Below are 27,628 nucleotides of genomic sequence, written 5' to 3'. Positions count from 1 at the left end.
GGCTTCGGGAGGCACATACTCAAATTCCCACTCTTAAGGGAGTCTTAAATATCTGGCTGAAATAAAAAGCTTTCCACCAAGTATCATTTTTTGCTGTCCTAAATAAAGGACATTTAAAATAAACTTTTGGGCTGAAACTGCCCCCACAAGCATTAGAGCCCAGACTTGTGGATGATGATGATGGAGTCTTCTGTCAAGAACCTGTGCGAAGGAATTGATTACAGGGCTAGCGGTTTGTGGATACTCCTGAAAGCAGTCTTTGAGATCTGAAAACAACAACAAAAAAAATGAATCCTTTTCTCAGACTGTCATTTATAAACCTTGCCTTTGGTTTTAATGGGAAAAAAGACACTTTTCTGGACTCTGTCGCCAACTACCAAGAACAGAGCTAAGATACTGATTCTTCTTATAACCTGGACCTCAAAAGATTGCCCTAAATAATAATAATAATGATTACGGTATTTGTTAAGCACTTACTATGTGCCAGGCACTGTTCTGTATCAGTGAAAACAACAGTGGTATTTATTGAGCGCTTATTGTGTGCAGAGCACTGTTCTAAGCACCAGGGAGAATAATAATAATTGCGGGATTTCTCAAGTGCTCACGTGTGACCGTGGGCAAGTCACTTCACTTCTCTGTGCCTCAGTTCCCTCATCTGTAAAATGGGGATTAAGTCTGTGAGCCTCACGTGGGACAACCTGATGACCCTGTATCTACCCCAGCGCTTAGAACAGTGCTCTGCACATAGTAAGCGCTTAACAAATACCGACATTATTATTATGTGCCAAGCATTGTATTAAGGGCTGGGGTAATTACAAGACAACCAAGTCCCATATGGGGCTCACTGTCACAGCAGGAGGGAGAACAGGTTTGGAATCCCCATTTTGCAGATGAGGGAACTGAGGCCCGAGATGTTAAGAGACTTGCCCAAGGTCGTGCAGCAGAGGACAATACAATAGAGCTTTAGAGGTGATTACAAGTCTAGTGAAGGAGATGAACAGTGAAATAAACTACACATAGGGGAAACAGCAGAGTATAAGCTTGTGCATGTTATGTGCTGTGGGGCTGGGGTGAGTATCAAAGTGCTTAATGAGTACGTACCGAAAAACATAGATGACGCAGAAGGATGAATAGGAGGAGAAATGAGAATCGAGTCAGGGAAGACTTTTGGAGGAGATATGATTTTAATAGGGCTATGAAGATGGGACTAGAATTCAGGCCTTCCGTGGTGGTCTGTTGGCTATGGAAGGGAAAGGAATTCCAGGCGGGAGGAAGGAAGGAGCAGGTGAGAGAGAGAGAGACCAGATCAAGGTATAAAAGGTAGGTTAGTGATAGACGAGTGAAATGTCAGACTTCCCTATCACCGTGGATGGCACGACCATCCTTCCCATCTCTCAGGCCCGCAATCTCGGTGTCATCCTTGACTCGTCTCTCTCGTTCACCCCACGCATCCTATCCGTTACCGAGACCTGCCGGTCTCACCTTTACGATATCGCCAAGATCCGCCCTTTCCTCTCCACCCAGACGGCTACCTTACTGCTACGGGCTCTCGTTATATCCCGGCTAGACGACTGTGTCAGCCTTCTCTCCGATCTCCCTTCCTCCTCTCTCCCCCCGCTCCGGTCTATCCTTCACTCCGCTGCCCGGCTCATCTTCCCTCAGAAACGATCTGGGCATGTCACTCCCCTTCTTAAACACCTCCAGTGGTTGCCTATCGACCTCCGCTCCAAACAAAAACTCCTCACTCTAGGCTTCGAGGCTCTCCATCACCTTGCCCCTCCCTACCTCTCCTCCCTTCTCTCTTTCTACCGCCCACCCTGCACGCTCCGCTCCTCCGCCGCCCACCTCCTCGCCGTGCCCCGTTCTCGCCCTTCCCGCCGTCGACCCCCGGGCCGCGTCCTCCCGTGGTCCCGGAACGCCCTCCCTCCTCACCTCTGCCAAACTCATTCTCTTCCCCTCTTCAAATCCCTACTTAAAGCTCACCTCCTCCAAGAGGCCGTCCCAGACTGAGCTCCCCTTCTCCCTCTACTCCCTCTACCACCCCCCTTCACCTCTCCGCAGCTAAACCCTCTTTTCCTCCTTTCCCTCTGCTCCTCCCCCTCTCCCTTCCCATCCCCTCGGCACTGTACTCGTCCGCTCAACTGTATATATTTTCATCACCCTATTTATTTTGTTAATGAAATGTACATCGCCTCGATTCTATTTAGACTGTGACCCCCACTGTTGGGTAGGGGTTGTCACTATCCGTTGTCGAATTGTACTTTCAAGCGCTTAGTACAGTACTTTGCACACAGTAAGTGCTCAATAAATACGACTGAATGAATGAATGAACCTCCCTGCCTCCTGTCTCTCCCCACTCCAGGCCATACTTCACTCTGGTTGCCCATATTTCTTTTCTAAAAACACTGTTCAGTCCATGTTTCTCCACTCTTCAAGAACTTCCTTTGGCTGCCATCCACCTCTGCATCAAACAGAATCACCTCACCTTAGACTTTAAGGCACTCGATCACGTTGACCCCTTCCTGGTTTGTCTTATGACGTCGAGTCGTCTCCGACCCAGAGCGACACCATGGACTCATCTCGCCCAGAAGACCCCACCTCCATCAGTGATCGCTCCGGTTGTGGATCCATCGAGTTTTCTTGGTAAAAATACGGAAGCGGTTTACCGTCGCCTCCTTCCGTGCGGTAAACTTGAATCTCCGCCCTCCAATCTCTCCTATGCCGCTGGTGCCCAGCACAGGTGAGTTTTGACTTGTAGCAGATGACCTTCCACTCTCTAGCCACTGTCCAAGCTAGGAATGGAATGGGAGGGACACGCCTCTGCTCTACTCTCCTCCGTCTCATAGTCGAGACTGACGGAGTACTGGAAATTCTCCAGGTGTGACCCTGAGAGGGCTCCTATTTTACCTCATTGAATTCCTACTACAACCTATTCCTATATTTTTCTCTGCACAAATCCCAAGAACCGTTGTAAAAAAAAAATAGGGTTAGATTGGGAATGGGAGAGTGAGTTAATCCCTGAAGAACTTGTTCAATCTTAGAAGAGAGCTGAAACCCTTCAGCCCCCGAACCCAGTTCTGGGTCGACTGAGGTGAAGCAAGCCACGGAGTGGAGGAACATCTAGACTGTAAGCTCGATGTGGGTAGGGAACACGTCGACCAACTCTGTGATCCTGTAATAATAATGTTGGTATTTATTAAGCGCTTACTACGTGCAGAGCACTGTTCTAAGCGCTGGGGTAGATACAGGGGAATGAGGTTGTCCCACGTGAGGCTCCCAGTCTTCATCCCCATTTTACAGATGAGGGAACTGAGGCACAGAGAAGTGAAGTGACTTGCCCACAGTCACACAGCTGACAAGGGGCAGAGTCGGGATACTCTCCCAGGAACTAGTGCAGTACACTGAACACAGTAAGTGATCAATTAAAAGATCGATTGACAGAACATAGTGGTAGCGCGAGTCTGAATTGGGATTTGTTAAGTTCTTACTATGTGCAAAGTACTGTTCTAAGCACTGGGGAGGATACAAGGTGATGAGGTTGTCTCACGTGGGACTCACAGTCTTAATCCCCATTTTATAGATGAGGTAAGTGAAGCACAGAGAAGTTAAGTGACTTGCCCAAAGTCACATAGCTGACAAGCAGCGGAGTTGGCATTAGAACCCATGACTTCTGACTCCCAAGCCTGTGCTCTTTCCACTGAGCCACGCTGCTTCTCATTTCTCCCCTGTCCTTATTGCTGGGAGACTCAAACAAGATGAATCTGAGCGCTAATCCTGAATCCTCCTTCCACGGACACTCTCCCTCCACCAAGAGATCTCCAGGGGCAAACATGTCAGCTCAATATGGTAATTGGGGTATTTTGGTATTTATTAAGTGCTCATTATGTGCCAAGAACTGTACTGAGCGCTGGGGTAGACACAAGGTGAACATCTCCTTGATTCTCTTTATCTTGATGATGTCTTGTTTTTGTTTTGTTCTGTTTTGCTTTGCTGTCTGTTTAGAATGTGAGCCTGTCTTTGGACAGGGATTGTCTCTATCTGTTGCCGAATTGTACATTCCAAACGCTTAGTACAGTGCTCTGCATAAAATAAGTGCTCAATAAATACTATTGAATGAATGAATGAAAGATCATCAAATGGGGGTAATGGATCTTGAAGGAAGGAAAATCTATTCAGCAGTGATATCAGCTTTCTTTGATTCTTTTGCCCCTTTTGTGAAGACTCCTTACTTTCATTAGGTGACATTCCTTAAATCTTGTTCATATTCAGGGAAGTCTTCCTACATGTCATCTAGAAAAGTAATAATAATAACAGTGGCATTTGTCGAACACTTACTCTGAGCCAAGTCTACCGGGGTAGATTCAAGATAATCACCTCTCACATGGGGCTCACAGTCTATGTAGGAAGTCTCACACCTTAATCCCCATTTTACAGATGACATAACTGAGGCCCAGAGAAATTAAGTGAGTCGTCTAAGGTCACACAGCAGACATGTGGTGGAGCCGGAATTAGAATACAGGTCCTTTCTGACACGCAGGCCCGTGTTCTATAATGAGCCACACTGCTACGATGAACACTTACTATGTGCAGAGCACTAGAAATTAAAGAAATCTCGAGAAATGATCTGATCCAGTCTATTGCCTTCAGTGGAGTAGATGAGAAAATCATCCAGGACCCATCCAGGACTCTTGTGACCTTACAGGTCCCTTTGTAACCAAGAAGTCCCTCTTTATGTCAATCAGTCCGTCATTCAGTCAATCGTATTTGTTTAGTGCTTACTGTGCGCAGAGCACAGTACTAAGCGCTTAGCCGAGTACAATAACATTGTAACAGACACGTTTCCTGCCCACAGCAAGCTTACAGGCTAGAGGGGGAGACAGTCACTAATATAAATAAAAAAAATTACAATTGTATATACATCCTGGGGGATCTGGGAGGGGGGAGAGCAAAGGAGCAAGTCAGGGTGATGGAGAAGGAAGTGGACAACTCAAATCTTTCCTGTTTCATGTAAAGGTCCTTTTCTCTTGTTTGGGCTTTTGATGATATGGCAAATAACTGGACAGAATTCTCCTCATAAAAAACTAAAAACCCAAAACCCAAACCCTTCATTCATTAGCAGATGACCTTTAAATCCTCCACCCTTAATTTTCCAGTCTAAATGGCACTGGTTCCCTTAACTTTTCCTCAGCAATCCTCGTTTGACTTCCTTTCCTTTTTGTTGCTCTACTAAGGACCATCACCATTATACTTTGACTTTTAAAAATGCTGTTAGCCAAACTGGACACAATACCCAATATATAGTTAAGAGGAAGGATTATTGTCCAACTTGCAGTTTCTGTCTCAGAACCGTAATAAAATTTTTGCTGACACCTTTATCTTGAGGTCCACTGTGATACACAGGTCATTTTCGGCTGGGCTGTAAGCTTGTTGAAGTCAGGGAATGTGTCTATCAACTCTGTTACATTGTACTCTCCCAGGGGCTTAATTACAGTGCTCTGCACACAGTTAATGCTCAATAAATATGATTGATTGATTGATTGATTGATTGATTTTAAAGCCCTTAGTACAGTCTCTGCACACTTTAAGCACTAAGTGAATATCTTTGACGGATTTTATTCTGATTTTGTGCTCAGTCCTGTCAGTTTGCCCACATTTCCAGTATGATGTTACTTTTTTTCCCCACTGATTTTTTTTTAAATATCTTTTCACTTTGAATTTGATTCCTGCCTTTAGAAATAACAAGCCTGTCCAGTTTAGAATCACGTACAGATTCATTGAGCTTGCTGTCGACTTTTTCAGTCAGATCAGTGAGATGCAGCGTGTCATAGTGGAAAGAATCAGAGGATTTAGGTTCTAATCCCTGCTCTGCCACTTGTCTACTGTGTGACCTTAGGTAAGTCACTTAACTCCTCTGTGCCTCACCTGCAAAATGGCCATCCAATCCCTATTCTCCTTCCTACTTTGACTGTAGGTCCTGATTTTTTTGAATCTACCCCAGCGTTTAGTGCCGTTCTTGGCACATAGTAAGTGCATATCAACTATTATTATTATCCAGTGCTTAGAACAGTGCTTTGCACATAGTAAGCACTTAATACCATTATTATTATTATTTTGGTTACCTACTCAACTTGATGATTAGTTTCCCAGCAGAACCCAGGAGCTCTTAGCAATTACTAACAGTGTTGGCCTGGTAGATTTATAGAAATCTAAGCAACTAGCTACAAAGTCACTTGACTGGGGGGGAAAATGAACTGGTGGGAGAGGGGGAACCCCTGGAAATTGCTCTGAACTCTTTGGAGTTGGGAGAAGTTTTTTTCTAAAGTTTGGGGGTCTATTAGTGGCAGGAGGTAGATGATGATTTCATTATTCCTTAAGCACTTTGATATTCACCCCAGCCCTATAGGGTTTGGGTAAATAAAGCGGCATGATATAGTGGATAGAGCACAGGCCTGGGACTCAGAAAGTTATGGGTTCTAATCCCAGCTCTGCCACTTGTCTGCTGTGTGACCTTGGGTAAGTCACTTCTCTGCTCTGTGTCTCAGTTGCCTCATCTGGAAAATGGGGATTGAGACTATGAGCCCCACATGGGGTAAGGGACTGTGTCCCACCCGATTTGCTCGTATCCACTCCAGTGCTTAGTACAGTGCCTGGTACATAGTAAGTCTTAACAAATACCATTATGATTATCATTATTATTACTATTGCTATTTTCCCCATCTGGAATTTGTTTTAATGCCAGTCTCCCCATGTAGACCGTAAGCTCCTTGTGAGCAGTTGCATCTAGCAACTCGATTGCATTGCACTTTCCCAAGCGCTTAGAACAGTGCCTTGCACACAATAAGCTTTCAATAAATACGATTGAAAGAATGAATGGATGAATGAATAATCAGGATGGGCAAAATCCATGTCCCTTATGGGGCTCATTGTCTTAATCCCCATTTTACTGATGAGGAAATTGAGGCATAAAGAAGAGAAATCACTTGCCCAAGGTCACACAGCAGTCAACTGGAGGAGTCAGGATTGGAACCCAGGCCCTCTTACTCCCAAGCTGGTGCTCTTTCGACTAGATCATGCTGCTGTTTGAGAGAGATTCTCACGCATACGTACTCCTTTTGCCTCCGGAGATACAGTAATGTTCTTTTCTGGCCCCTTGTCATTCCCTCTTAACCACTGAAGGCCTGAGGGGATCTCACGCCTCTTAACAGACACATGGGCAAGATCATAATTGTCAATGAAGGTGTCATGGGAGACACAATCAAATGCTTATCAGAGTCTGGATGGATTTTATCAATTTATTTTTCCTTGTCTGTTTTGTCCGTCATTCTATCGTAAAAGGAAATTAAATTTTCTGGCATGATTAGCTCTTCATGAAACCATGTTGATCGTTTCCTTGTACCTTATGTTCTTCTAGATGGCTGAAAATCGATCATTTAATTTGTTTCCCTATCTTCCCAAGGATCAGTAGTAACAACACTTTCTAATCCTCCGGGCTTTCTGTTCTCTGCGAGTTCTAGCACATAAAACGCTTAATACGGTGTCCTGCACACAGTAAATGCTCAGTAAATACCACTGATTTGATAACAGTAAGTGAGTCTGCAGTAACACAGACCTGTTTTCCAAGATTCATATCTCTCAGTTTTCTGATAATACGGAGGGTGTGGTCTTGACAAGCCCCAGGTTAAAGATTATTTCCTGACTAAGCCCTCATTTCCTCTATCCACCCTTCCCTCTATGTCAACTTTGCTTTTTTTTTTAATGGCATTTGTTAAATGTTACTGTGTTTCATTCACTATTCATATTGGAGAAGCAGCGTGGCTCAGTGGAAAGAGCATGGGCTTTTTGGAGTCAGGGCTCATGAGTTTGAATCCCAGCTCTGCCACTTGTCGGCTGTGTGACTGTGGGCAAGTCACTTAACTTCTCTGTGCCTCGGTTCCCTCATCTGTAAAATGGGAATTAAGACTGTGAGCCCCACGTGGGACAACCTGTTTCCCCTATGTCTACCCCAGCGCTTAGAACAGTGCTCGGCACATAGTAAGCGCTTAACAAATACCAACATTATTATTATTATTATTATTATTAATGTCTGTCTCCCCCTCTAGGCTGTAAATTCGTTGCTGGCAGAGAATGCATCTGATATATTGTACTTTCCCAAGCACTTAGTACAGTGACCCTCACACCGTAAGTGTCCAATAAATACGACTGACTGACTGACTGTCAAGCACCGTTCTAAGCACTGGGTAATCAGACTGGATACAGTTCCTGTCTCTCAGGGGGCTCGCAGTCTAAGTAGGAGGGAGAACGGGGTCTTGAATCCCCATTTTACAGCTGAGGATACTGAGGCAGAGAGAAGTTAAGTGATTTGCCCAAGGTCATTCAGCAGGCAAGTGATGGAGCTGGGATTAGAACGCAGGTCCTCTGAATCCCAGGCCCATACTCTTTTCACTAGGTTATGCTTCTTCCCACTTGCGGTGTACTAGGCTGTGTACCCTATAAGCACTCACGCCAATCCCATAGCACCTAAGCATATATCCCTAAACTCTATTATTTCTCCTATTTGTAATTTATCTCTTCTATGTATTATGTAATTATTTCTATGTATTTATTTTTAACTTCTGTCCCCCGAGGACTGGGTTCTAATGCCGGCCTGCCACTTGTCTGCTATGTGACCTTGGGCAAGTCACTTCACTTCTCTGGGCCTTAGTTATCTCATCTGTAAAGTGGGGATTAACTCTGGGAGCCCCACGTGGGACAGGGACCGTGTCCAACCCGCTCAGCTTGTATTTACCCCAGCGCTTAGAACAACGCTTGACAAATAGTACGTGTCTCACAGACACCATCGTCATTATTATTATTACTTGACCTCTCTGGGCTTCGGATTTCCCTACTTCTTAAATTGTGAGCTCTGAAAGGGAGAAAGCAAAAGCATCTAGTCAGTCAAATAAATTGTATTTATTGAGTGCTTACCTTGTGCACAGCACTGTACCAAGTGCTTGGAAGAGAAGACTATAACAATATTAAGGACACATTCCCTGCCCACGATGAGCTTACAGCGTTGTGATTGGCCCAGAGTGAGCAATTAAGAACTAACTGGAACTTTTTCTTGCCCTCACTGAATCCAACCTCCTGTGGCCCTTCCCTTGGTGAATGTTCAGCTTTGATCTCTTTTGTAAAGAAGGAAGTGAAAAGAAAAAGCAACAACTTTCAGTCATCTGTTATGGGTTTTCCCTTTCCCTTCCCACTTGGGGAGGGAGCTGAAGAGAGAGCCTTTTCCCGATCATCCTCTTTGGCCTAATAGAATTGGAGACCTTTTTTGTTTCCTTTTATGTCTTGTGCTTTCCGACTCTGGTTGCTAATCTTGTCCCTACACGATTCTCTACAAAGAGAGAAAAATTCAAATCACCAAAACACACTCTATAAGGCCCTCAACAGTAATTAAGATCAAAACCGAACCTTCGGAGTCAATCGATGAAACAAGCAGGAGCTCCTCTGGCATTCAAATGGTCCAGACTTGGAGATCCTCTGAGGGACCAGGCTGCTGAAGCAGGGAGAGAAAGGGAAGGAAGGAGGGAGTAGATTCCCAGAGTTTATTATGAGCCATTCCTTGGCCTGACATTCATTCATTTGTATTTATTGAGCGCTCACTGTGCAGGACTTAAGGCTTGGGAGAGTGCAACATAACAATAAACAGACACATTCCCTGCCCACAGCAAGCTTACGGTCTAGAGGGAGACAGACATTATGATACAAATAAAAAAATTGCAGATATGTACATAAGTGCTGTGAGGCTGGGAGGGAGGGAAGATCAAAGGGAGCAAGTCCGAGTGACGGAGAAAGGAGTGGGAAATGAGGAAAGGAGGGCTTAGTGAGGGAAGGTCTCTTGGAAGATGATGATGATAATGATCAGGATAATAACAGCATTTAGAGCATAATATCTGCCGAGTGCTGTAACGATAATAATAATGATGGTATTTGTTAAGCGCTTACTATGTGTCAAGCACTGTTCTAAGCGATGGGTACAGCATAATCAGGTTGGACATAGTCCCTGTCCCGTATGAGGCTCACAGTCTTAATCCCCATTTTACAGATGAAGTAACTGAAGCCCAGAGAAGTGAAGTGACTTGTCCAAGGTCACACAGCAGACAAGTGGCAGAGCTGGGATTAGAAACCAGGTCCTAGAGACTCTTAGGCACGTGCTCTATCATCTAGGCCAAGCTGCTTTTTTGTATTAAGCACTGGGATGGATTCAAGATAATCAGGGCAGAATCAGCACAGTGCTCTGCACCCAGTAAGCGCTCAATAAATATGATTGAAGGAATGAATGAATAATAATGTTGGTATTTGTTAAGCGCTTACTATGTGCAGAGCACTGTTCTAAGCGCTGGGGTAGATACAGGGGAATCACGTTGTCCCACATGAATCTCACAGTTAATCCCCATTTTACAGATGAGGTAACTGAGGCACCGAGGAGTTAAGTGACTTGCCCACAGTCACACAGCTGTCAAGTGGCAGAGCCCGGATGACACATAGTTTAAGGGGGAGGGAAAACAGGCATTCATCCCCATTTTACGGATGAGCAAATTGAGGCACACAGAAGGTATGTGACTCACCCAAGACCACACAACAGGCATATTTTACTCTCCCAAGAACAGTACAGTGCTCTGCACATAGTAATTGATTGTTTGGTGTGACAGGGGCAGATTTAGAACCTAGGCTTGTGCTCTTTCCACTAGAGCACAAACAAAATTCCTCATTATTGGCTCCAAAGCAACCTCTGCCACTTGTCAACTGTGTGACTGTGGGCAAGTCACTTCACTTCTCTGGGCCCAAGTTCCCTCATCTGTAAAATGGGGATTAACTGTGAGCCTCATGTGGGACAACTTGATTACCCTGTATCTACCTCAGCGCTTAGAACAGTGCTCTGCACATAGTAAGCGCTTAACAAATACCAGCATTATTATGGATCACCTTGTTCACTCCTACATCACCTCACCACTCTCCTCCAGTGCTTAGAACAGTGCTCTGCACATAGTAAGCGCTTAACAAATACCAGCATTATTATGGATCACCTTGTCCACTCCTACATCACCTCACTACTCTCCTCCAGTGATTAGAACAGTGCTTGGCTCATAATAAGTGCTTAACAAATACCATAATAACAATTATTATTATTGCTACAACCCAGGCCACACACTTTGCTCCTCTAATGCTAACCTTCTCACTGGGCCTCCATCTCGCCTGTCTCGCCGCTGACCCCTCGCCCACGTCCTGTGTGTGGCCCGGAACACCCTCCCTCCTCAATCCTCCAGACAATGACTCTTCCACCCTTCAAAGCCTTCTTGAAGGCCCATCTCCTCCAAGGAGCCTTCCCTGATTAAGCTCTAGTTTCCTCTTCTCCCATTTCCTTCCCTTTATTCATCTCCCCTCCCAGCCCCATGGCACTTTTGTACATATCTGTCATTTATTCATTTATATTCATTGCGGTATTTGTTAAGCGCTTACTATGTGCCAGGCACCGTACTAAGCACGGAGGGGAATACAGTCACATAGGGTTGGACACAGTCCCTGTCCCATATCGGGCTCACAGTCTTACTCCCCATTTTACAGATGAGGTTACTGAGGCAAAGAGATGTGAAGTGACTTGCTCAAGGTCACACAGCAGACAAGTGGCTGTTTGTCTCTCTCCCCCTCTAGACTGTAGACTCTAGACTGTAAGCTCACCATGGGCAGCGAATGTGTCTGCTTATTGTTGTACTGTAGTCTCCCAAGCGCTTAGTACAGTTCTCGGCACACAATAAGCTCTCAATAAATGCAATCGAATGAATGAATGAATGACTAAGTGGTGCGGGGCTGAGAGTGGGGTGAATGTAACAATAATAATAATAATAATAATAATAATAATAATGGTTTTGTTAAGCACTTGCTATGTGCCAAGCACTGTTCTAGATACAGGGTAATCAGGTTGTCCCACATGAGACTCACAGTCTTAATCCCCATTTTACAGGTGCAATAACTGTGGCACAGAGAATAATAATAATAGTAATAATAATAATGTTGGTATTTGTTAAGCGCTTACTATGTGCCGAGCACCGTTCTAAGCGCTGGGGTAGATACAGGATCATCAGGTTGTTCCCTGGAGGCTCACAGTCTTAATCCCCATTTTCCAGAGAGGTAACTGAGGCCCAGAGAAGTTAAGTGACTTGCCCAAAGTCACACAGCAGGCAAGTAGCGGAGCTACCCTCGTCCTCTGACTCCCAAGCCCGGGCTCTTCCCACTAAGCCAGATGCAGATACAAGTGCATAGGTGACACAGAAGGGAGAGAGAGTTGAGGAAAAGAGGGTATAATCAGGGACGTAGATATCTTATCTCTATATTACAGGTAATAATAATAATGATTATGATATTTGTTAAGCGTATACCCTGTGCTAGGCACCATTCTAAGTGCTGGGATATTTACGAGATAATTGGGTGGGACACAATCCCCGTCCCACCCAGGGCTCAAAATATTAATCCCCATTTTCCAGATGAGGGAACTGAGGCACAGAGACGCTAAGTGACTCGTCTAAGGTCACAGCAGACAAATGGCGGACCCGGAATTAGAACCCATAATAATAATGTTGGTATTTGTTAAGCGCTTACTATGTGCCGAGCACCGTTCCAAGCGCTGGGGTAGACATAGGGGAATCAGGTTGTCCCACGTGGGGCTCACAGTCTTAATCCCCATTTTACAGATGAAGGAACTGAGGCCCAGAGAAGTTAAGTGACTTGCCCACAGTCACACAGCCGACAAGTGGCAGAGCCGGGATTCGAACTCATGAGCCCTGACTCCAAAGCCCGTGCTCTTTCCACTGAGCCACGCTGCCCATGACCTTCTGAATCCCAGGCCCATGCTCTACCCACAGGACGTGAAGGCACAGAGAGGTTAAAGGCACACAGCAGAGCTGGGACCAGAAGCCCGCTCTCCCGGCTCCCTTTTTCCAAGTGCTCTTTCCGGGTTGCCTTCAGAGCCGCGGAGAGACGCCGGCCTTTTCCAGAGGTAAAGGCGAAGTGCCGACGGTTATTGGCCCGACTCCAGGGATTGGCGTTCCTCTCCCCGAGAAGGTGTGAGGAGGGAGGAGATGAGGAGCAGATGGCAAAGGCTCCTTGAGCTCCCGGAGGCTGAGTCAGCCGTGGGCGGTCATTCCGGGCCCGGGGGCCGTGAAGCGGAGGACTCCAAACCTGCCGCTCCGTTGGCCGTCTCGCGGATCCGGTCTCCGGCGGCTGATTAGAGGTCGGGCTGAGCTCCAAGGGGCAAAGCCAGTTGCTGAGATAAAGTGCCTCCCCTTACCTCCCGTAATCCTCTGGCCACGGTGGTGGGCAATGTGGGGGCGGGCTAAGCGGCGAGGCCCAGGGGGGACAACCCGGGCCTGGGAGTCACTGCGCCTGGCTTCTAATCTTGCACTTGGATCTAATACCAGTGCACTTTCACCTGCCACTTGCCTGCCGTGTGTGACCTTGGGCAAGTCGTTTCAACTCCCTGGGCCTCAGTTTCCTCATCTGTAGGACGGGGATTCAAATGCGGAGAAGCAGCGTGGCTCACGGGAAAGAGCCCGGGCTCGGGAGTCAGAGGTCATGGGTTCAGATCCCGGCTCTGCCGCTCGTCAGTTGTGTGACCGTGGGCAAGTCACAACTTCTCTGTGCCTCAGTGACCTCATCTGTAAAATGGGGATTAACCTGATTACCCGGTATCCACCCCAGCGCTTAGAACAGTGCTCTGCACATAGTAAGCCCTTAACAGATAATAACATTATTACTATTACTATTACCTGTTCTTCCTCCTACTTAGACTGTGAGCCCCGTGGGAGAGAGGGACTGTGTCTGATCGGATTATCTGGTTTAGAACAGTGATTGGTGCATAGTAATAATAATAATGATACTGGTATTTGTTAAGCGCTTACTATGTGCAGAACACCGTTCTAAGCGCTGGGGAAGATACAGGGTCATCAGGTTGTCCCATGTGAGGCTCGCAGTCTTAATCCCCATTTTACAGATGAGGTAACCGAGGCCCTGAGAAGTGAAGTGACTCGCCCACAGTCACACAGCTGACAAGTGGCAGAGCCGGAATCGAACCCATGACCTCAGACTCCCAAGCCTGTGCTCTTTGCACCGAGCCACGCTAAAGGATACTATCACTGTTATTAACTCAAGTTTGGATGTGCTGGTAAATTAACTACACTATTTATTTGGTTCTTAGTATGTACCAAAGCCCTGGGGTTGTGGGTTCTAAAGAATCAGATCGGACAATCATTCAATCATATCCACTAAGTGCTTATTCTTGGCAGAGCACTGGACTAAGTTGAGAAGCAGCGTGGCTCAGTGGAAAGAGCACGGGCTTGGGAGTCAGAGGTCATGAGTTCGAATCCCGGCTCTGCCACTTGTCAGCTGTGTGACTGTGGGCGAGTCACTTCACTTCTCTGGGCCTCAGTTACCTCATCTGGAAAATGGGGATTAAGACTGTGAGCCTCACGTGGGACAACCTGATGACCCCGTATCTCCCCCAGCGCTTAGAACGGTGCTCGGCACATAGTAAGCGCTTAACAAATACCAACATTATTATTATTATTGTTGTTAGGAGAGTACAATTGCTTCCTCTGTCCCACATGGTGGTCACTAAGAGATTGGAAAAAGTTGTGTTTTATGCCTTTTCTGCTAAGGTCATCTAGGAGATTGGTGCCAGAGCTGAGATAAAGATCCAGGTCTCCTGACTTCCAAATCTCTGCTTTTTTCAGTAGAAAGAAGCAGCATGGTGTAGTGGATAGAACACGGGCCTAGGAGTCAGAAAGTCATGGGTTCTAATTCCAGCTCCACCATTTGTCTGCTGTGGGACCTTGGGCAAGTCAGTTCACTTCTCTGGGCCTCAGTTGCCACCTCTGTAAAATGGGGATTGAGACTGTGAGCCCCAAGTGGGTCAGAATCTGTCCATCCCCATCTGCTTGTATCCACCCCAGCACTTAGTGCAGTGCCTGGCACGTAGTTAAGCTCTTAACAAATACAATTATTATTATTATTATTATTAATAATAGGCCATCTTTAGGCCAGTGAGAAGCAGCATAGCCCAGTGGCAAGAGCACAGGCTTGGGAGTCAGAGGACGTGGGTTCTAATCCCAGCTCCGCCACTAGTCTGCTGGGTGACCTTGGGCAAGTTGCTAACTTCTCTGTGCCTCAGTTACCTCATCTGTAAAATGGGGATTAAGACTGTGACCCCCATGTGGGACAAGGTGATTACCTTCTATCTACCCCAGCGCTTAGAACATTGCTTGGCACACAGTAAGCACTTAACAAATTCCATCATTATTACTGTTGTTATTAGTTCTGCCCAAATATTCTGCTTGGGGTCAAGGGAGAAGCAGCGTAGCCTAGTGGAAAGACCACAGGCTTGGGAGACAGAGGACCTGGGTTCTAATTCCATCTCTGACACATGCCTGCTGTGTGACCTTGGGCAAGTCAATTCACTTCTCTGTGCCTCGATTACTTCATCTGTAAAATGGGGATTGATTGTGAGCCCCATGTGGGACAGAGACTGTGTCCAACCTCTGTGCAAGCACCTAAGCACAGAGTAAGCGCTTAACAAATGCCATTAAAGAAAAAAGCTCCACCGATCATCTGCTGTGTGACCTTGGTCCTGTCATTTGACTTCTCTTTGCCTCAGTTACTTCATCTGCAAAATGGGGATTAAATCCTTCTCCTTTCAATTTAGACTACGAGAGCCATGTGGGTCAGGGATCGGGGCCACCTGATAAATTTGCTCACTTCCTCCAGGATGCCTTCCCAGACTGAGCCCGCCTTTTCCCCTGCTCCTCCTTCCCTTCCCATTGCCCCTACTCCCTCCCTCTGCTCTACCACCTACCCGCCACACAGCACCTGTGAATATAGGTACATATTTATTATTCTATTTTTTTATTAATGACGGATATATCTACAATTCTATTTATTTACACTGATGCTATTGATGCTTTGTTTTGTTTTGTTGTCTGTCTTCCCCCGTCTAGACTGTGAGCCCGTTGTTGGGTAGGGGTTGTCTCTATTTGTTGCCAAATTGTACTTTGCAAGTGCTTAGTACAGTGTTCTGCACAAACCAAGTGCTCGATAAATGCCACTGAATGAATTGAATGAATGAATGAATAAAGTCGGATCTACCCCAGCGCTTAGAACAGTATTTGACCCATAGTAAGTACTTAAAAAATTCCACAAAAAAGAAAAAAATACCCCAAACAAGAAGTCAGGTACGGGGGAGGAGCTGGAAGTTTAGGTGAGTTTATACGAGGTGAGATTTTACAATGTGCTCTACTTCCTTTGGTCCTAGTCTGGAAGAGTCAATAGTCTAAGCTCCTTGAGGACGGGGATGGTGTCAATCAATCCTGTCATTCTCTCCCAAGGGCTTAGTACAGTGTTCTTCACACAGTAAGAGTTCAAGAAATTCCGTGGATCCATCGATGGATCGAGTCTACGAATCCGGAAGAGAGGAAATAGGGGGAGGTTTGGGGGAGAGGGGTGGGCCGGATCAGAGAGAGGGCTCTTGTGAAAGTGTTTAAGATTTAAAGTTTTCTTCGGAGTCGCATTTGTGGAGGCCCATTTTCCGACTTGAATGAGGGCCTCTTTAAGGCCCTCCTCCGAGGGCCTCTCTAAGTCCAGAATGATGCTCACATCCCTATCTGCTTCTGCCGCTGTCTGGCCTCTCCGCTCATGTACCACTGAGGAATCTTGGGATTAATTAAATCGAACCCTCCCACGCTCCCCAAAGGGGCCGGAGCTCCAACCCTGGTTCGTAGCAGGTCCTTCCTGTGCTCCCGACCGCCTCGGTTTCTTAAACTGACTGAGCTGGTCGAGCGGCCTTAAAGTTTCCGAACGCTAATCGGCCCCGTTGCTGGTCTCTGCTGATGTAGCACGGAACTTAATTGGTTCTTTAGCATAAATGATGTGCCAGCCCAAGAAGGAGAGATGAGGGCCGCGGAAAGCCCAGTGGGAGGCGGAGCGGGGATAATCCAACTGGACTCGCGCTTCAAAACGGCCGACCCTCACGTCTTCACCTCCCGTCCCCGAGGGTCAGGTGGGAAGCTATTTTAGCTGATTACTCTAGAGTCATTCTCATGAATATGGAAATCCTCCGAGGGCCTCTTTAAGTCCAGAACTTTTCAATGTCCTTCGTTTCTCTGCGCCTGTTCCAGGGAGCGCGGGTAGGGAGAGAGGGGACAAGCCATCTTCTCGACTGTCAGACATGATCACTGTTGACCTTATCAAAAAAAAAAAAAGAATCAATACTCTGCTCTCCTTGCAGCTGAAAAAAGAAATCATACGAAATCTGAACCGCAGCAATTTAAAGCATGAAATCGACGGAATAAGAAAATAGACCCGGACGACAAAAGTAAACTCCCCAATTCAAAGCCATAAACCTCCGGGGATTGGCAGGGTGAGAGAGGAGCCACTGAACCACAAACAACCTTAGTGCTTAAAATGGTCATAAAACTAATTAATGCCTGATAACGAAGGAAATAAAATTCAGCGTTCATTAATCATGCTCACCGGAAAAGACAATTACTATGCTCCACTGGCAGTTTTCAAACGGGTCCACGGCGGGAGTGTCTGCATCAGAATTAAGGACTAATTTGGATCAGGCTTTCAGAATCGCGACTGGGGCCGGGGGGTTCTGTCCATCTGAAGTGGTTCCGTGACTGAGCTCTTGGAATAACCTTCGTAGAAATTCTCTTGACTCCCAGTTTTCCTCCATCCGAAGGCAAGGGGCCACTCAGTGTCCATTTTAGGTTGTTAGCTACTGGGGGACAGGGGCAATATAATAATAATAAAAATGTTGGTTTTTGTTAAGCGCTTACTATGTGCAGAGCACCGTTCTAAGCTCTGGGGTAGATACAGGGTAATGAGGTTGTCCCACGTGAGGCTCACAGTCTTCATCCCCATTTTACAGATGAGGGAACTGAGGCCCAGAGAAGTGAAGTGACTTGCCCACAGTCACACAGCTGACAAGTGGTAGATCCGGGATCTAATATCTAATTCCCACCGGTGTATTTCTTTCCCCATCGCTTAGTACAGTGCATACGGTAAGCGCTTAGAAGCAGCATGGCCTAGTGGAAAGAACACGGGCCTGGAAGTTGGAGGATGTGGGTTCTAACCCCAGCTCCTTCACTTCTCTGTGACCTTGGGCAAGTCACTTAACTTTTCTGTACCTCGGTTACCTCATCCGTAAAATGGGGATTAAGAGTGTGAGACCCATGTGGGACAAAGGACTGTGTCTAACCTGATTATCTTCTATCTGCCCCAGCGCTTAGACCAGTGTTTGGTACCTAGTAAAACCTTAACAAATACCACAGTTATAGTCATTATTATTAAAATTATTAGATACTATTACTACTATGATTGGTCTGCCGTGATGGGAGAGTGATCATCTCCCCTCTTTCCTCTGAATAAGCTCTTTATTTCCCCTCTCCGGCCATCACTCCTCATTTAGTGAGTAAACGGTGTGACCTTGGGCAAATCACTTCACTTCTCTGGGCCTCAGTTCCCTCATCTGTAAAATGGGGATAAATACCGTGAACCCCATTTGGGACAAGGACTATTTCTGACCTGATGCTCTTGTATTTACCCCAGAGCTTAGTATACAGTACAAATTTCTGGCACATCCTAAGTGTTTAACAAATACCATGAAACACCAAATAATAATGGTGGTATTTGTTAAGCGCTTACTATGTGCAAAGCACTGTTCTAAGCACTGGGGGGATACAAGGTGATTAGGTTGTCTCACGTGGGGCTCACAGTCTTCATCCCCATTTTACAGATAAGGGAACTGAGGCAGAGAGAAGTTCAGTGACTTGCCCAAAGTCACGCCGCTGGCCAGCAGCAGAGCTGGGATTGGAACCCATGACCTCTGACTCCCAAGCCCGGGCTCTTTCCACTGAGCCACGCTGCTTCTCTACACCAAATACCAAATATCATGCTGGGAAGCAGCATGGCCTAGTGGATAGCCCGGGCCCGGGAGTCAGAAGGATCTGAGTTCTAATCCCAGCTCCGCCACTTGTCTGCTGTGTGATCTTGGGCAAGTCACTTCACTTCTTTGTGCCTCAGTTACTTCATCTGTCAAATGGGGATGAAGACTGTGAACCCCACACAGGACAGGGACTGTGTGCATTCATTCATTCAATAGTATTTATTGAGCGCTTACTATGTGCAGAGCACTGTACTAAGCGCTTGGAATGTAGCTGGCTCAGTGGAAAGAACCCGGGCTTGAGAGTCAGAGGTCATGGGTTCGAATGCTGGCTCCGCCACTTGTCAGCTGTGTGATTTTGGGCAAGTCACTTAACTTCTCTGTCCCTCAGTTACCTTACCTGTAAAATGGGGATTAAAACTGTGAGCCCCACGTGGGACAACCTGATCACTGGGACAACCTGATCACCCTGTATCTCCCCCAGCACTTAGAACAGTGCTCTGCACATAGTAAGCGCTTAACAAATGCCAACATTATTATTATTATGTACAGTTTGGCAGCAGACAGAGACAATCCCTGCCCAATAACGGGCTCACGGTCTAAATGGGGCTCAGAGTCTAAAGGGCGACTCACAGTCCAACCATTATCCTGTATCGATCCAGTGCTTAGAACAGGGCTTGGCACACAGTAAGCGCTTAACAAATGCCATCATTATTATTATTTTAAAAATGGTCTATGTGCTGTCTACGGCTGTAAATTGACTTTGCCTGTGTGCTCCTTAAGCACTTTGAAGCTCACCCCAGCCGCCAGTACTTACATACGTATCCTATTCTCTATTATTTCCCTTATATGTTAAATTATTTTAATGTATTTAATTTAATTTTATTCTATTTTAATATCTGTCTTCCCTTATAGACTGTAAGTTCCTTGGGGGCAGGGATCTCCCTAACCAACTCTTCTGCTGCTTTCGGGAGACCCTACCTCTCCCACCGAAGGGCAGACGATTCCAGCCTCTTACTGAAATTGCACTCCGAGGTTCAGAATCAGACACGCTTCACCCCGTGCAAATCTGTTTTCTCTGAAAAGCGAAAGGTAATCAAAGGAGCCCGTGGCTGTCCTGGGAAATTCTCTGTGCACCGAGAACCCCATCAAACCCCGGGAAGAAAGCACACGCGAGTGTACAGTGCCACTCACAGATGGCTATGGCTTCTAAATAAGCATTTCATTAGTCTGAAGCCCAGGGAGGAGAAAAAATAAATAAATGGGGGAAGTTCTAAAGAAAAGAAGAAATGAAAAAAGAGAGACTGATTTGAAAATCTCTGTATTTACTTTTCATGCCGCCCATAAAATATAAACAGCTTTCTTTTTAAGGGGCCACTGTTAATTAGCTTCAACACCACATTTGAACATTTGATCTAGCTTAACGTTGTTATACTACGGTGGAGAAGATGCTTAAGGTTCTAAATATCCTTTTTATATCCACTCTTGTCATAGTGAAATTGGTTTCCCCACTCCATAACCGTTGTTTATGTAGGAATGAAGCTAAAAGAGTGCTGTTTGAGCTCACATTTTCTTGCTGTCTTCGCAATATCAATTCTTCTTCCTTTCTTCTTCTCCGGACCAGCGCTGGGACCCGAAAAATAAACAAGATTGTTTCAGTCCTTACTGGAATGGTAACTTGCTTCTGTTTCTGCCTCTGGTTGTTTTTGTTACGCTGGCCTAGTACTCAATCTTCTGATACAAGCGATTGTTGTCCCTGGTAATGGAGTTGCTGGATTTACCCTAAGGAGACCAGAAGCCTCAATTCCGGTGAACGAGGCCTGAAATGTGACAGTGTGTTCTGATGGTCACTTTAAGATTTCTGGGGACGTGTTTACGTCCCTCGACATCCAAAGTTTATGCTGGTTCTGTTAAAGGAAACCAAAAACCCAAACAAAACATGGCAGAAAGTGCTATGGAGAGGGAGATATGGGGGGAGAAGGGAGGAAGTGGGAGGAAGTGAGGGGCACATAAGGTGACCCGGGCAAACGAGCAGGGTTTTCGGGGGGTTAGTGAAGCAGCGGCTCTGTAAGCCGCACCTTATGGGGTCCCGGACTTGGGTACGGAACTGAGTTTCCTCCTGCCATTGCCCAAGCAGTGGCGGGGAGACCCCTATCTTAGCTGATCGTCTTGAGTCAGATTTTCTAGCCGCTGATACTTGGATGGTCATGGAAGCAGTGAGAGATGGCACTTCGAATCCAGTACTCCTTCCCCTACTCTCTCTTTTCTTCCCCTTTCTCTCCCTTTCTCCTTATCCTCCTCTCTCATCTTTTATTCTTCTCTCTATTCCCTTTCCCTCTTTCTGTATCTTATCTACTTCTGGGCCTGTGCTTTAAGCCCCTCTCCTGTCCTGCCTAAGGTGACACCCAGCTCCTTGGAGAAGCAGCGTGGCTCGGTGGAAACAGCTCGGGCTTGGGAGTCTGAGGTCATGGGTTCGAATCCTGGCTTCGCCACTTGGCAGCTGTGTGACTGTGGGCAAGTCACTTGACTTCTCTGGGCCCAAGTTACCTCATCTCTAAAATGGGGATTAACTGTGAACCTCATGTGGAACAACCCGATTATCCTGTATCTCCCCCAGCACTTAGAACAGTGCTCTGCGCATAGTAAGCGCTTAACAAATACCAGCATTATTATTATTATTATTACCTCACTTCCCTCCTCTCCGTCTACAGCCCAGCCCGCACACTCTCCTCCTCTGCCGCCGCTCACCTCCTCACTGGGCCTCGTTCTCCCCCGTCCCGCTGTCGACCCCTGGCCCACGTCCTACCTCTGGCCTGGAACGCCCTCCCTCCTCACATCCGCCAAACAGTCACACTTCCCCCCTTCAAAGCCCTACTGAAAACTCACCTCCTCCAGTGTGCCTTCCCAGACTGACCCTCCTTTTCCCCTCTGCTCCTCCTCCCCTCCCCTGCCCCTACTCCCTCCCTCTGCTCCACCCCTCTCCCCTCCCCACAGTACTTGTGTACATCTGTATGTATTTATTACTCTATTTTATTAATGACGTGTATATATGATTCTATTTATCTATTTTGATGGTATTGACGCCTGTCTACTTGTTTTGTTTTGTTGTCTGTCTCCCCCTTCTAGACTGTGAGCCTGTTGTTCAAGTGTAGACTGAAGCAGGGAGAGGCAGGGGGTTGGGGAAGCAGCGAGGCTCGGTGGAAAGAGCCTGGGCTTCGGAGTCAGAGGTCATGAGTTCGCCTCCCGGCTCTGCCACTTGTCAGCTGTGTGACTGTGGGCAAGTCACTTAACTTCTCTGGGCCTCAGTTACCTCATCTGTAAAATGGAGCCTCACGGGGGACAACCCGATTACCCTGTATCTATCCCAGCGCTTAGAACGGTGCTCTGCACGTAGTAAGCGCTTAACAAATACCAACATTATTATTATTATTAGATCAGAAAGGAGACTGATACAATAATCTAGGCAAGACAGGGTGAGTGACTGTACTAACGCAGTAGCAGTTTGGATGGAGAGGAAAGGGCAGATCTTGGTGATGTTGTGAAGGTGAGACTGACAGGATGTGGTGATGGATTAGATATGGGGGGGGTGAATAAGATAGCAAACTCAGTATGGCACCAGTCCGGGCTTGAGAGATGGAAAGGAGTGGTTTTTACTGAGTGCTAACCTTATGCAGAGCACTGTACTAAGCCCCTGGGAGAGTACGATACAACTCTCCCAGTTGATAGACACCATCCCTGCCCTCAAGGACCTTAGCATGCAATGGGGAGACACATTAAAATAATAGCGACAGTGTGGCCAAATAGAGAGAGCCCGGACCTGGGAATCCGAAGGACCTGGATTCTAATCCCGGCTCCTCCACTTGTCTGCTGTGTGACCTTGGATAAGTCACTTCACTTCTCTGGGCCTCATTTCCCACATCTGTAAAACGGGGATTAAGACCGTGAGCCCACGTGGGACAGGGACTGTGACCAACCTGATTATCTTGTATCTACCCCAGCGCTTAGTTCAATACCTGGCACATAGTAAGCACTTAAATACCATACAACAAAAAAAATTGCAGATAGGGGAATGGCAGAGTTTAAGGATGTGGATATGAGAGCTGTAGGGGTTGAGGTGGGTTGAATATCAAGTGACTGGGGGGATAGCCCCGCTCGGGATCACATCTGGAGAGTTTCCAGTCTCATTCATTCATTCAATAGCATTTAGTGAGCGCTTACTGTGTGCAGAACACTGTACTAAGCGCTTGGAATGAAAAATTCGACTACGGGAGGGAGAGTCAAGCAGAGGCCTACCCATTCCACTCCCAGTTTGGGCAGTGGCTAGCTAGCTGCTACAAGTCATTCATTCGATCGTATTTATTGAGCACGTACTGTGTGTACTAAGTCAACACTCCTCTGTGCTGGATAGCAGCCCCCGATTAGACCGTAAGCCCGTCCAACGGCAGGGACTGTCTCTATCTGTTTCCGACTTGTTCATTCCAAGCGCTTAGTACAGTGCTCTGCTCATAGTAAGCGCTCAATAAATACTATTGAATGAATGGGACAGAGTCGGAGTCAAGGGCGAGGCTCAAGTTGACTGCGCGGAAGGAGACATTGGTAAACCACTTCTGTATTTTTACCAAGAAATCTCTATGGATCCACTACCAGAACGATCGCAGATGGAGGTAGGGCGTTCTGGGAGAGACGCGGCCATGGAGTCTCTGTGGGTCGGAGACCATTCGACGGCCTAAGACAAGACGGGGGACAGATCCAAGTGAAAGGACGACGCAGAAGGGAGAGCGAACGGGAAAGTCAGGACAGTCAGTAGATAGCCAGCAAATACCGTTGTTCCTGCAGCTTTTAATGATAATAATAATGGAATGGGAAGGGAGCACGTGACTCCTCAAGGTCCCTTCCAGCTAGATGATTCCACGATGAGGAGTCGTAATTAGGAAATAAATGAATTGCTGCTTGGGAACCAGCTAATAGAATCTAAAATCCCCTTCCGGTCATAAAGGTCTCTAAGGTGGTGGCTGTAGAAAGAGTCAGAGAATCAGGTATTCAAATACCAGCTTGTCCCTTAGCCCGGCCCGACTCGCCATTTCTGTTGGTGGAGCTGCAGAGGTAGCGTGGCCTGGTGGCTAGAACCCGGATCTGGGAGTCGGAGGACCTGGGTTCTAATCCCCGCTCACCACTTGTCTGTTGTGTGATCTTGGGCAAGTCGCTTCACTCTTCTAGCCTCAGTTCCCTTATTTGTAAAATGGGGCTGAAGACTGTGAGCCCCACATGGAACAGGGACTGTGTCCGACCCGACTACCTTCTATCTATCCCATCGCTTAGTAAAGTGCCTGGCACTTAGTAGGTGCTTAACAAATACCACAGTTATTAATTTTTATTTCAAGGTAAAACCGTACATTCCATAATCTGAGAAGGCAGGAATTAGCCAAGACAAGTTTCCGTGGATCTCCCAAATCTCAAGAGAGCCAGGATATGTCCCGATATAATGGGGCTTGACAAGCCAAATTTAAATTAAACTCATCAGGAGGGAAATCTGGAGCAAGGGCACAGAAGGGGGAAGGAATAAAGGGAATTTTTAAAAGTTGGAGGCAATTCTTGCTCTTGTCAACCCGGTTCTGGTCTAAAGACTGAATCAATCAATCGATCACATTTATTGAGCACTATACTAAGCATTTGGGAGAGTACAATATATCAGAGTTGGTAGACATGTTCCCTGCCCAGAGCGAGCTTATAGTCTAGAAGAGCAGCATGGCGTAGTGGATAAAACACAGGGTTGGGAGTTAGAAGGTTATGGGTTTGGCCACTTGTCTGCTGAGTGACCTTGGGCAAGTCACTTCACTTCTCTGGACCTCGGTTACCTCATCTGTAACACGGGGATTAAGCTGTGAGCTCCATATAGGAAAGAGACCGTGTCCAACCCGATTAGCGTGTATCTACCTCAGTGCATAGTACAGTGCCTGGCACATAGTAAGTGCTTAACAAATACCATAATTATTGCTATTATAGAGAAGCAGTGTGGCTCAGTGGAAAGAGCACGGGCTTGGGAGTCAGAGGTCATGAGTTCGAATCCCGGCTCTGCCACTTGTCAGCTGTGTGACTGTGGGCAAGTCACTTAACTTCTCTGTGCCTCGGTTACCTCATCTGTAAAATGGGGAATAACTGTGAGCCTCATGTGGGACAACCCGATGACCCTGTATCTCCCCCAGCACTTAGAACAGTGCTCTGCACATAGTAAGCGCTTAACAAATACCAAACATTATTATTATTATTATTAGAGGGGGAAGACTTAAGGGAGAAGAGAACAGTGAACACCAAAAAGGAGAAAATAGACAAAAACTTTTGCATCTGGGAGAAATACTATGGGATCACCTGCCCCATCCAGTTCTCTCCCCTCTTAGAAGCCACGACCCTAAAACCAGTTCTCGTCATCTCCCAACTGATTATCGCCTCAGCTTCTCCACTTGCAGCCTCTTCCCGAATTCCTCTCTCTGGCATCTCCTTCCCCATACGCACATTGTTTACCTGATTCGGAACTCCCTCCCTCCCTCCCTCCACAAATGTGACTAAGCCCTCATTTCCTCTTCTCCCCCTCCCTTCTGCATCACCCTGACTTGCTCCCTTTATTCATCGCCCTTCCCAGTCCTAAAGCACTTAAGCGCTTAGTATAGTGATCTGGACACAGTAAGTGCTCAATAAATAATAATAATAATGTTGGTATTTATTAAGCGCGTACTATGTGCAGAGCACTGTTCTAAGCGCTGGGGTAGATTCTTGTCTGTCCGTCTCCCCCGATTAGACCGTAAGCCCGCCAGAGGGCAGGGACTGTCTCTATCTGTTGCCGATTTGTACATTCCAAGCGCTTAGTACAGTGCTCTGCACGTAGTAAGCGTTCAATAAATACTATTGAATGAATGAATACAGGTTAATCGGGCTGTCCCACGTGAGGCTCACGGTTAATCCCCATTTTACAGATGAGGTAACTGAAGGACAGAGAAGTGAAGTGACTTGCCCACAGTCACACAGCTGACAAGTGGCAGGGCCGGGTTTAGAACTCATGATGTTCTGATTCCCAGGCCCGTGCTCTATCCATTACCCCATGCTGCTTTGAATGAATGAACACTGATATACAAGTCAGTAATGTAGCTATTAATTTATATTAATGTCCGTCTCCCTCTCCAGTAATAAATTATTATGGTACTTGTTAAGCGCTTATTATGTGCCAAGCACTGTTCTAAGCTTTGGGGTAGATACAAGTTAAGCAAGTTGGATGCAGTCGCTGTCCCACATGGGGCTCAGTCTCTTAATCCCCATTTTACAGATGAGGTAACTGAGGCCCAGAGAAGGGAAGTAATAATAATGATGATAGCATTTGTTAAGCACTTACTATGTGCCAAGCACTATTCTAAGCGCTGGGGGAGATACAAGGTAATCAGGTTGTCCCACGTGGGGCTCACTGTCTTAATCCCCATTTTACAGATGAGGTAACCGAGGCCCAGAGAAGTGAAGTGACTTGCCCAAAGTCACACAGCAGACATGTGGCAGAGTTGGGATTAGAACCCAGGCCCTCCTGGCTCCCACGCTCTATCCACTAAAGCTACGCTGCTTCTAGACTCTTAGTTCACTGCGGGCAGGAATGTGTCTGCTTATTGTTATATCGGACTACCCAGGTGCTTAGTACAGAGAAGCAGCGTGGCTCGGTGGAAAGAGCCTGGGCTTCGGAGTCAGGGGTCATGAGTTCGACTCCCGGCTCTGCCACTTGGCAGCTGTGTGACTGTGGGCAGGTCACTTCACTTCTCTGGGCCTCAGTTACCTCATCTGTAAAATGGGGATTAACTGTGAGCCTCACGTGGGACAACCTGATTCCCCTGTATCTACCCCAGTGCTTAGAACGGTGCTCTGCACATAGTAAGCGCTTAACAAATACCAACGTTATTATTCTCTGTGCATCGGTTACCTCATCTGCAAAATGGGGATTAAGACTGTGAACCCCATGTGGGACAACCTGATCACCTTGTATCCCCCAGAACTTAGAACAGTGCTTTGCACATAGTAAGCGCTTAACAAATGCCAACATTATTATTATTATTTTGCAGTGGGAGAAACTGAGGTACTAAGTGACTCAATCTCACGCGATTGGCAGAGCCGAGATTAGAACCCAAGTCCTCTGAATCCAGGCCCGTGCTCTTTCCCGTAGGCCACGCTGCTTCCTCAAATATACTGTGCTCTCCCACGTTCTCAGTAGAGTGCTCTGCACAGAGTAAGTTCCTAACAAATACTAGATTGAGTGACTGACTGAAGTCATTAAAGTCTACCCCAAATCTTCAGCACTTAGGCTCCTATTTCTACCCAACGTGAGTACGTCTGTATATTTGTTATTCGATTGTATATTCAATCACCTATTTGGATTCACCCATTTGTAAATAATTTTTACGGCTAGCCCTGCCGTTAAAGTGTGAGCTTCTTGTGGGCAGGGAAAACTCTTGCTTCCTTGTTTTATAGCTTCCTCAACATTTAGTACAATGCATTGCGACCATTCGGTGGTGAGTAAATGTTACTCTTCCTACTATTGTTTGTACTTCTTGAGGCAGGAAGCGATCAATCGATCTTATTTATTGTGTACTTACCATGTGGAGAGCACCGTACTAAGCCTTTGGGAGGGTA

The 27,628-nt window shown here is 46.6% G+C and overlaps 1 long non-coding RNA gene across 1 annotated transcript; it reads right to left on the bottom strand.

Annotated features, from left to right (window-relative positions):
• Window positions 1–16,274: 16,274 nt before the first annotated feature.
• Window positions 16,275–17,795, bottom strand: LOC114814502. The gene is made up of 2 exons (XR_003762294.2): window positions 17,557–17,795; window positions 16,275–17,266 (listed from the first exon to the last, which is right to left on the bottom strand). It is a non-coding gene; the product is annotated as an uncharacterized LOC114814502 (long non-coding RNA).
• Between the last annotated feature and the right edge of the window lie 9,833 nt (window positions 17,796–27,628).

Source organism: Ornithorhynchus anatinus, chromosome 1, assembly GCF_004115215.2.
Source record: "Ornithorhynchus anatinus isolate Pmale09 chromosome 1, mOrnAna1.pri.v4, whole genome shotgun sequence".
Classification (NCBI taxonomy): domain Eukaryota; kingdom Metazoa; phylum Chordata; class Mammalia; order Monotremata; family Ornithorhynchidae; genus Ornithorhynchus; species Ornithorhynchus anatinus.
Note: the sequence above shows the minus strand (reverse complement) of the source record. Positions and strands in the feature narration are given on the sequence as shown.